The 9,348-nt window shown below is 38.2% G+C and overlaps 1 non-coding gene across 1 annotated transcript; it reads right to left on the bottom strand.

The window, feature by feature from the left end:
• Positions 1-8,027: 8,027 nt before the first annotated feature.
• LOC129032203 (U6 spliceosomal RNA) lies at positions 8,028-8,130 on the bottom strand. Its single transcript, XR_008501229.1, has one exon. It is a non-coding gene; the product is annotated as a U6 spliceosomal RNA (small nuclear RNA).
• Between the last annotated feature and the right edge of the window lie 1,218 nt (positions 8,131-9,348).

Genomic DNA, 9,348 nt, shown 5'->3' with positions numbered 1-9,348 from the left:
CTCGTTCTTCAGCTTTCACTATTTCTACTTGCAGGGCCCTGGCAAATCCATCCTTTGTTTCCCACTACCCGCAATTTCATGAATGTCCTTACTTCAGATGACTTTTCTTTCTACACAAAGTGAATGATAAGGTGCAGTGCTAAACTTCTATCACAAGTAGATTTCCAGAACACCTTGAATGAGTCTGACACAAAGCAGTTTATTTTTGTCTTGGGCCGATATATTATGCCATCTTATCTACGAACTAAACTAGTACTTTTTCTCTTCCTTCTGCTGAAAATGAGGGGCATTCCCAACCCATGCAGCAATAGGTAAGAGTCAAGGAGAACTAACATGACAGTAGTGGCTAATGTGGAGTCTCGAATTTCTGATCTTGTAAATTATTTGTGCCTTTGGCCTGGTTTGTGCCTAATCCCAGATATATTACTTCAGTTTTGCAATTGGTTGCTGTAGGGCCCATCAGGTTTTATGACTTAGTGGATCTGGGAGACTTTAGCTCGTGACAAACAGTTATAGCTTCACAATCACTTGAGGTCCCAAAATCAGATACTCTGCTTCTATCAGGGCATAGTACCTTGCTAGGGGCTATTTTTAATGCTGAATAGAAGGCATGACCATACACTATAACCCCAGAAGATTCTCCTTTTGTGGCTGGCCATGAACTTCACTTATGTTATTTAGCATCTTATTCCATCAAAGATAAAATAAAAACTGGTAAGTCTTATGGTTCAAGCATTAGGACAGCTTCACTGCAATCTGGATGTCCTAAGGAGCTCTTTCTTATACAAATCCCCATTAAAAACTAGCAGCCTTTTACATCACCAGGAATAGCGACTAGAGAAAGATGTTCACACATGTGATATGTTGCTTCTAGAATCTAAAGAAGTCTACCAGGCATTGTGTTTCCATCTTAGTAGAGAAAGGGGCAAAATAATAATATAGGTTAAAAAACTATTATTTAATTTAAAATAGCTTTTTTGCAGGCCTCAGACCACTAAACCCCTAAACATTTTACTTATATGTCATGTTGCTAATTTTTTTTAATAGGATTTATTTTCCACCTTCTTTAGTGTACGTTTCTTACAAAGGTCACTAACATGCCTGCAAATTCTTGTTCATCTGTTACAAATCACATGATGTCAGTGGTATAGTGAACAAAAGCATTCTGCAGAAAGTCCAAACAGTCCAGTACCTTTGGCTTATATTATAATGGAGGGAAAGAGATTAACATGCTCTTGGGACAGGACAGTAGACAAATATTGAATAACATGAATGAAAACTAATTTTGTTATGACCAGGATAGAAATGAACTCCCTTGCCAGATCAATAGCCACATGCCATGTAGCTGAGGCTATGTTGATCTACTCTAGCAGTTGCAATTAGAGCTACTACACGGTTGAGTTTTTGGTAATCCATTGTCATTTGCCAAAATACTTCTGGTTTTTGTAGGGGACAGACTGGCGAATTAAATGGTGTGTTATGGAGACCATCCCTACAGCATTTTTTGAAGTGGCACTATCTTGACCTTTCTCATTCCTGGGGGAAGTAATACTATTTTTACATTACTGTCTTGCCCAGTGGAGAGCAGTTTCAGAATCCACCATTTGCCTTTTTCGGATTATAATAGCTCTTAACCCACTGGCAAATGAATAAATGTGCATATTCTGATAACTATTAAGTATCTTTATTCTAATTATATGTTTATAAACCAGGCTTGGTCTCTCACATCTATAACCCCTTTAGGAGGTCAAGGCAGGAAAAACATTTAAGTCCAGGAGTTTGCAAGAAGCTTGGACAACATAGCAAACCTCATCAGTAAAAAACAAAACAAAAACAAAAACAAAAAATCAATTGGCCAGTCACAGTTGACTGCAGCTATAGTTACAGCTACTTGAGAGCTTGAGGCAGGAGGATCACTTGGGCCCAGGAGGTTGAGGTTACAGTGAGCCATGATTATGCCACTGTACTCCAGCCTGGGTGACACAGCAAGACTTTCTGAAAGATAATGATAATAATAAATATACAAGTAAATTATAAGCCAAGGCTCTCATATATACTCAATCTAATGGGAAGATGTAATGATACTTAGGGCTCAGTTTCAATATCATCTGAGGCATTGTATGCAAGAGTCCTGGAAAAGTTCAGATATCCTCTTACAATAACCTGAGAAATGGAAATGGCCTTAGGTTAATTTGGAGAAAGGTCTGGGGAAATCAGTCCTGTAAATATTTGTAATATTGTAGGATTCTTTCTCTTAGATACTCAGTCATTCTACACCTGAGAACTAGCTCAGTTCCATAAACTGAGCAAGATGCCATGAATTTTTGTTAGAATTGTGTTGCTAGGCTTCTCAATATTCATCCTTGATTTATTTTGTTTGCATAAACTAATCTGTACCGTTGTTGATGTCCATCTATTTTGTCTCCAGAAACGTAATGCTCAAGTCACCATCTATAGAGATCTCGGTGAGTCAGGCTCTTCTTGCTGTCAATAGGAATTTACCTTGAATTACTTTCATCTCCATTGCTATCAAATAAATTAGCATTTAAGAGTATCTTGCCATGAGCCCTAGGCCCAAAGAACAGACAACATCAAATTTTTCAACAATTCTGCTGCCCTTGTCAAAAGTGAAATTTTTATTGCTTTGTTAATAGAGTATCTTCTAGAACAGGTGGATTTTCTAGCATGACCACTTAGCCACTTATTTGAGCTTTTTGTTTCTTTCTCTAGTGTCTTCTACGGAAATTTTGGCATTTCTTTATCCCATATTATGGTCATATTTTTTCTGAACTTCTAAGAATTATCTTAGCAACTTGTTAGTAATATTTCCTGGGATCCTTGTCAATGTTTTAAATCTTTTATCATGGGACAGACTTCCCATATGAACAAGCATTCCCTTATCCAAATTTCTGTCACAAACCCATTCCCTCACACCTATCTGGTACCATCAGAATTCAATTCTACATATTCCTGTGCCTCTTGTTGGTGTATGTATGTGGCTAGGTTCTGCAGCAACTTCTGCAAGTTCCCTTTTAACCTTTCACAAAGCCAGTATTTTTCCAGCTAGGTTCTGTTGTAACGTGACTGTACTTATTGTTCTGGTGTTCAAGATGAGAGAGGGCAGCAAATCCCGAGGTCATTCACATGATGTCTTTTAAGGGAGAGGTTCTGCATCATATTCCAGCAAAAGGGACCATTACCCTCTAACAAGGAGTGGACCAATTTTTCAGGTGCAGAGAGCTCAGGGTAAATTGGGAATTGAAATTTTCAAGTACATTGACTTAGATGTCCCTATCCTGAGTCTAGAGTCCCATGCCTTCCCAATAAGGCACTGATCTTAGTTAGGTGACCAGACATGCTGTGACTGAACATTATCCTTTTCTGGATCTCTGCTACCACTATAATTAAGTCCTGTACCTGATGATCTTTTTCTGCCTTCTTACCACAGCAAATGAGTTTCTTTATATACTTCCAAACATGTCACCTTAAATTGGTGATTAATCACTGTAAACCTTTCAGTGTTTTTCTTCAATCCATGGTTAGCCCCATCCAATTCCATAGTACTTATTATTTTTCCATATGTCTCAAATACTTCAGATAGTGTGTCCACCAAATGCGTTCAGTTTGACTAGTATTCCAGATCAGTTAATCACCAGTGTAAGTTTTAACAATTGCACTTCTATGCCATGTCACAGCTATTAGTATTCTATCTGCTACTTTTAATTAGGGTCCTCATTGCCAGGAGCCCAGTGAATAATTTCTAAAATCCCGTTTTAAATTCTGCTTTCTAGGATTAACATTGTTATCAACCCTATAGGTTAGATTCCTTGGGAAACAGACTTTGAGGCAGAAATTTGCATTCATGGACCTTGCTAGGCAGTGCTCTTGTGAGAAAAAAAAACCTATAAAGTTGTGAGAGAAGTAAGGTTGGACAGAAAAAGAAATTGAACTACAGAAAAAACGCAGGAGGCTCAGCTGACTGAATGGTGAGCTCTGAAGCTCAGATTTCCTTTAAAATTTGTCTTATTCAAGGCAATGGTGTTGAGCATTTGTACTTACCTGTAAACCTGTAATTGAATGAGTTCTGTCTCAGGGTAGTAATGTGACTTTGGAAAAGTCAACAGCTTTTGTCCAAAAGCAGTTTCTATAAAAGTATTAACCATGAGTTGTGAAAAGCCAAAACTCTTGGCAACTGAGAAAATGAAGTCTCATTATTAGAGAAAGGTAATTTCAGTGGTACATACAGCATCCATCATAGCTACAAAGTGATTACATAGTTGTATTAATTTTACTGTAATTCTATACAATACACACTTCATCATTTTTAAATTTTTGTGCATGCACATTTTTTAAATAACATACTAAATATTGGAAGGCGATGTGTGTGGCAATGCTTGTGGAACCTGGAGAGCACGAACAGCAAATTTAGCCAAGAGATAGCAAAGGCATTGGAGGGAAATGTAATTAGAAGTAGAACTGTGTCACTTTCTGCATGTTTCTATTTTTCTTGCCTTATTTGTGATTTTTTTTTTTTTTGGTTGTTTCAGATAAACAAATGAGTAACTGAGTAGAGGTCTCCTTTTATCTATTACTAAAGGATTTGTTACCCCCCCTTGAATCCTTCCTTCCTTCCTTCCTTCCTTTCTCTCTCTCTCTTTCTTTCTTTTTTCTTTCTTTCTTTCTTTCTTTCTCTCTTTCTTTTTCTTTCTTTCTCTCTCTGTCTCTTTCTTTTTCTTTTTCTTTCTTTTTTTTTTTTTTTTTTAAGCAAGGCCTGTCTCTGTTGCCCAGGCTGGAGTGCAGTGACACCATCTTGGCTCACTGCAATTTCTCCCTCCCAGATTCAAGTGATTCTCGTGCCTCAGCCTCCCAAGTAGCTGGGATTACAGGCGTCTGCTACCATGCCCAGCCAATTTTTGTATTTTTAGTAGAAATGGGTTTTCACTGTGTTACCCAGGCTGGTCTTGAACTCCTGACCTCAAGTGTTCTGCCCACCTTGGCCTCCCAAATTGCTGGGATTACAAGCATGAGCCACGTGCCCGGCCAAATTTTTTCTTGAATTACCACAAAATAGAGCTATGTGGTTATATGCTCCACTCCACTGATATGCACCACAGTTATATTTACTGGGTATAATATTTTTGGGCACAATCCACCTTAATACCCACCCCAAAACAACAGCATATACACTCTTCTCATTGCATACGGTGCAAACTCTGAAACTGACCACATGATTGGGCATGAAACAACCCTCAGCAAATACAAAAAAAACTGAAATCATAACAACCACACTCTTGAATGACAGTGCAATAAAAATAGAAATCAATGCTAAGAAAATCAATCAAAACAATACAAATAAATGGAAATCAAACAACCTGCTCCTGAATGACATCTGAGCTGATAATGAAATTAAGGCAGAAATCAATAAATTCTTCGAAATTAATGAGAAAAATATGCAACATATCAGAATTTCTGCTACAGTCAAAACCGTGTTATATTACTAAATACCCACATCAAAAAGTTAGAAAGAGGTCAGGTAGGGTAGCTCACACCTGTAATCCCACACTTTGGGAGGCTAAGGTGGGTGGGTCACCTGAGGTCAGGAGTTCGAGACCAGCCTGGTCAACATGGTGAAACCCCGTCTCTACTAAAAATACAAAAATTAGCCAAATTAGCTGGGCGTGGTGTACACCTGTAACCCCAGCTACTCATGAGGCTGAGGCAAGAGAATCTCTTTGAACCCAGGAGACGGAGGTTTCAGTTAGCTGAGATTGGGCCACTGCACTCCAGCATGGCTGACTCAGCCTCTCAAGTAGCTGATCCAAACACTGACCCAGGAAGAGTCTGAATCCCTGAACAGACCAATAAAATGTTCCAAAATTGAGTCAGTAATAAAAAGCCTACCAATCAAAAAAAGCCCAGGACTAGGCAGATCACACCCGAATTCTATCAGATGTAAAAGGAAGAGCTTGTACCATTCCTCTTGAAACTATTCCAAAAAATTGAGGAGGAGGGACTCCTTCCTAACTCATTCTATGAGGCCAGCATCATCTTGATACCAAAACCTGGCAGAGACACAACAAAAAAAGAAAACTTCAGGGCAATATCCTTGATGAACATAGATGCAAAAAATCCTCAGCAAAATACCAGTCAAGCAAATCCAACAGTATGTCAAAAAAGCTAATCTACCATGATCAAGTAGGCTTTACTCCTGGAATGCAAGTTTGGTTCAACATATATAAATCAATAAATGTGATTTACCACATAAACATAACTGAAAACAAAAACCACATGACCATCTCAACAGATGCAGAAAAGACTTTCCATGAAGTTCAACATGTTTTAAACAAAACTAGGAAGTGAAGAAACATTCTTCAAAATAATATGAAACATCTTGAAAAACCCGCAGGGAACATCATACTGAATGGGCAAAAGCTGAAAAAATTCCCCTTGAAAACCAACACAAGACAAGGATGCCTTTCTCACCACTCCTATTCAATGTATTATTGGAAGTTCTGGCCAGGGCAATTAGGCAAGAGAAAGAACTACAGGCATCCAAATAGGAAGAGAGGAACTCAAACTATTCCTGTTTGCAGACGGTCTGATTGTAAACCTGGAAAACCCCATAGTATCTGCTGAAAAGCCTCTAGATCTGATGCACAATGTGATCAAAATTTCAGGGTACAAAATTAATGTACAAAAATCAGTAGCATTCCTATACACCACCAACTTTCAAGCTGAGAGCCAAATCAGGAACACAACCCCAACACAATTACCACAAAAATAATAAAATATCTAGGAATACAGTTAATTAGGGAAGTGAAAGATCTCTACAACAGGCCAGGCGCGGTGGCTCACGCATGTAATCCCAGCACTTTGGGAGGCCGAGACGGGCAGATCACGAGGTCAGGAGATCAAGACCATCCTGGCTAACATGGTGAAACCCCGTCTCTACTAAAAATAAAAAAAAAATTAGCTGGGTGTAGTGGCGGGTGCCTGTAGTCCCAGCTACTCGGGAGGCTGAGGCAGGAGAATGGCATGAACCTGGGAGGCGGAGCTTGCAGTGAGCTGAGATTGCGCCACTGCCCTCCAGCCTGGGCAACTGAGTGAGACTCTGTCTCAAAAAAAAAAAAAAAAAAAAAACCATCATTCTCAGCAAACTATCGCAAGGACAAAAAACCAAACACCGCATGTTCTCACTCATAGGTGGGAATTGAACAATGGACACAGGAATTGAACATGGACACAGGAAGGGGAACATCACACACCGGGGCCTGTTGTGGGGTGGGGGGAGGGGGGAGGGACAGCATTAGGAGATATACCTAATGTTAAATGACGAGTTAATGGGTGCAGCACACCAACATGGCACATGTATACATATGTAACAAACCTGCACGTTGTGCACATGTACCCTAAAACTTAAAGTATAAAAAAAAAAATAAAGAATGTTGACTATTGTCCCCCACTTTCTTGTGACTTGTAGAATTTCTGCTGAGAGATCTGCTGTTAGTCTGATGAACTTCCCTTTGTAGGTGACTTGGCCTTTCTCTGGATGCCCTTAACATTTTTTCCTTCATTTCAACCATGGAGAATCTGACGATTATGTGTCTTGGGATTGATATCTCGTGTAGTATCTTAGTGATGTTCTTTGTATTTCCTGAATTTGAATGTTGGCCTGTCTTGCTAGGTTGCAGAAATTCTCCTGGGTAATATCTTTAAGTGTGTTTTCGAAGTTGGTTCCATTCTCCCGATCTTTTTCAAGTACTCCAATCAATCGTAAGTTCAGTCATTTTACATAGTTCCATATTTCTCGGAAGTTTTATTTCTTCCTTTTCATTATTTTTTTCTCTAATCTTGTCTGCCTGACTTATTTCAGCAAGATGGGCTTCAAACTCTAACACTTTTTCTCCTGCTTGATCGATTCAGCTATTGATACTTGTGTATGCTTCACAAAGTTCTCACGCTGTGTTTTTCAGCTTCCTGGGTCATTTGAATTCCTCTCTATACTGTTCATTCTAGTTAGAAGCTCCAGAAATATGGAACACTTCACGAATTTAAGTGTCATCGTTGCGCAGGTCCCATGCTAATCTACTCAGTGTCATTCCAAATACACTTTATGCTGCCAAAGCGAGCACCCCTTTCTTTTCTTGACTTTGTGTTTGATATTCTCTTTTTCTCTTTTTCAAATGGGAAATCTGAGGCCATTCATTGAGACCATTTATCTTTTGCAATACAAATGTTAAGAGCTATTACTTTTTCTTTGAGTACCGTTTTAGCTACATCATATAAATGTTGCTTTTCAGTGTTTTTATTTCTCAGATCTAAATAGTTTGTATTTAATCTAGTGATATCTTTATTGAATGATAAATTATTTAAAATTATTTAATTTTAAAACTTTTAAATTTCCAAATAATTAAGTACTTTATTTTGCAATTGACTTCTAATTTAATTAAAACATTCAGATAAGAGAGTGATATTTTTCTTCTGACTGAAGACATCCTTTAATATTTCTTATAGTGTAAATCTGCTAGTGAGAAATTATTTCAGATTTCAGATGTCTGGAAATGTGTGTATTTTGTCTTCATTTTTGAAATATATTTTCAGTGGTTATAAAATTTTAGATTGACAATTGTTTTTTCTTTCAGAACTTTGAAGATATCTTCCCCTTGGGATAGTTAGAGTAGTGTGACAGGTACTAGGAAAATGGTGTGGGTAGCTTTTATTCAGGATTCTCAGGTTCCTGAGTTTGCTACCTTATTTTGGGGTGTAGACATTCATTCTGTTAAATGTAACAGTGGGTAATATCCTGAAGCCAAATGTCATAGTGAGCTGCTCTTTTTCCTTTTTTGTAATATTCTATAGCCTATGAAAATCTAAAATTACTTCTGAATTTTCTCTACAACTCTTTCTCACTCCACTTATGTTGGGCACCATCTTCATAAGACACATCAGTTTATTTAAGTAGTGTATCACTAGTTTAACCCGGAACGAAGCTCTTTGACTGCTGACTGCTCAGTATGAGTTGGAGAGGTGGAGCAGAGATGCTAAGCAATTAGAATGAATGCAGTATTATAATGCCCATGACAGTTAATTTTTAAAATATAATTTCAACTCTTATTTTCTATTCCGATGATATAGGTTCAGGTTTGTTAGATGGGTATATTGTGTGATACTGAAGTTTGGGGTACAAATAACCCCATCACTCAGGTAGTAAGCATAGTACTCAATAGGTAGTTTTTCAGACTTTTTCCCCCTCCCTCCTCCTCGACTCAGGTAGCCCTCTGTCATTCCCATCTTTATGTCCATGTGTACCAAACACTTAGGTCCCACTTATAAGTGGTACCTAAATTT

The sequence above is a fragment of the Pongo pygmaeus genome, chromosome 11, assembly GCF_028885625.2.
Source record: "Pongo pygmaeus isolate AG05252 chromosome 11, NHGRI_mPonPyg2-v2.0_pri, whole genome shotgun sequence".
Classification (NCBI taxonomy): Eukaryota; Metazoa; Chordata; class Mammalia; order Primates; family Hominidae; genus Pongo; species Pongo pygmaeus.
The sequence above is the reverse complement of the archived record's forward strand: the minus strand, read 5'-3'. Positions and strand labels throughout refer to the sequence as shown.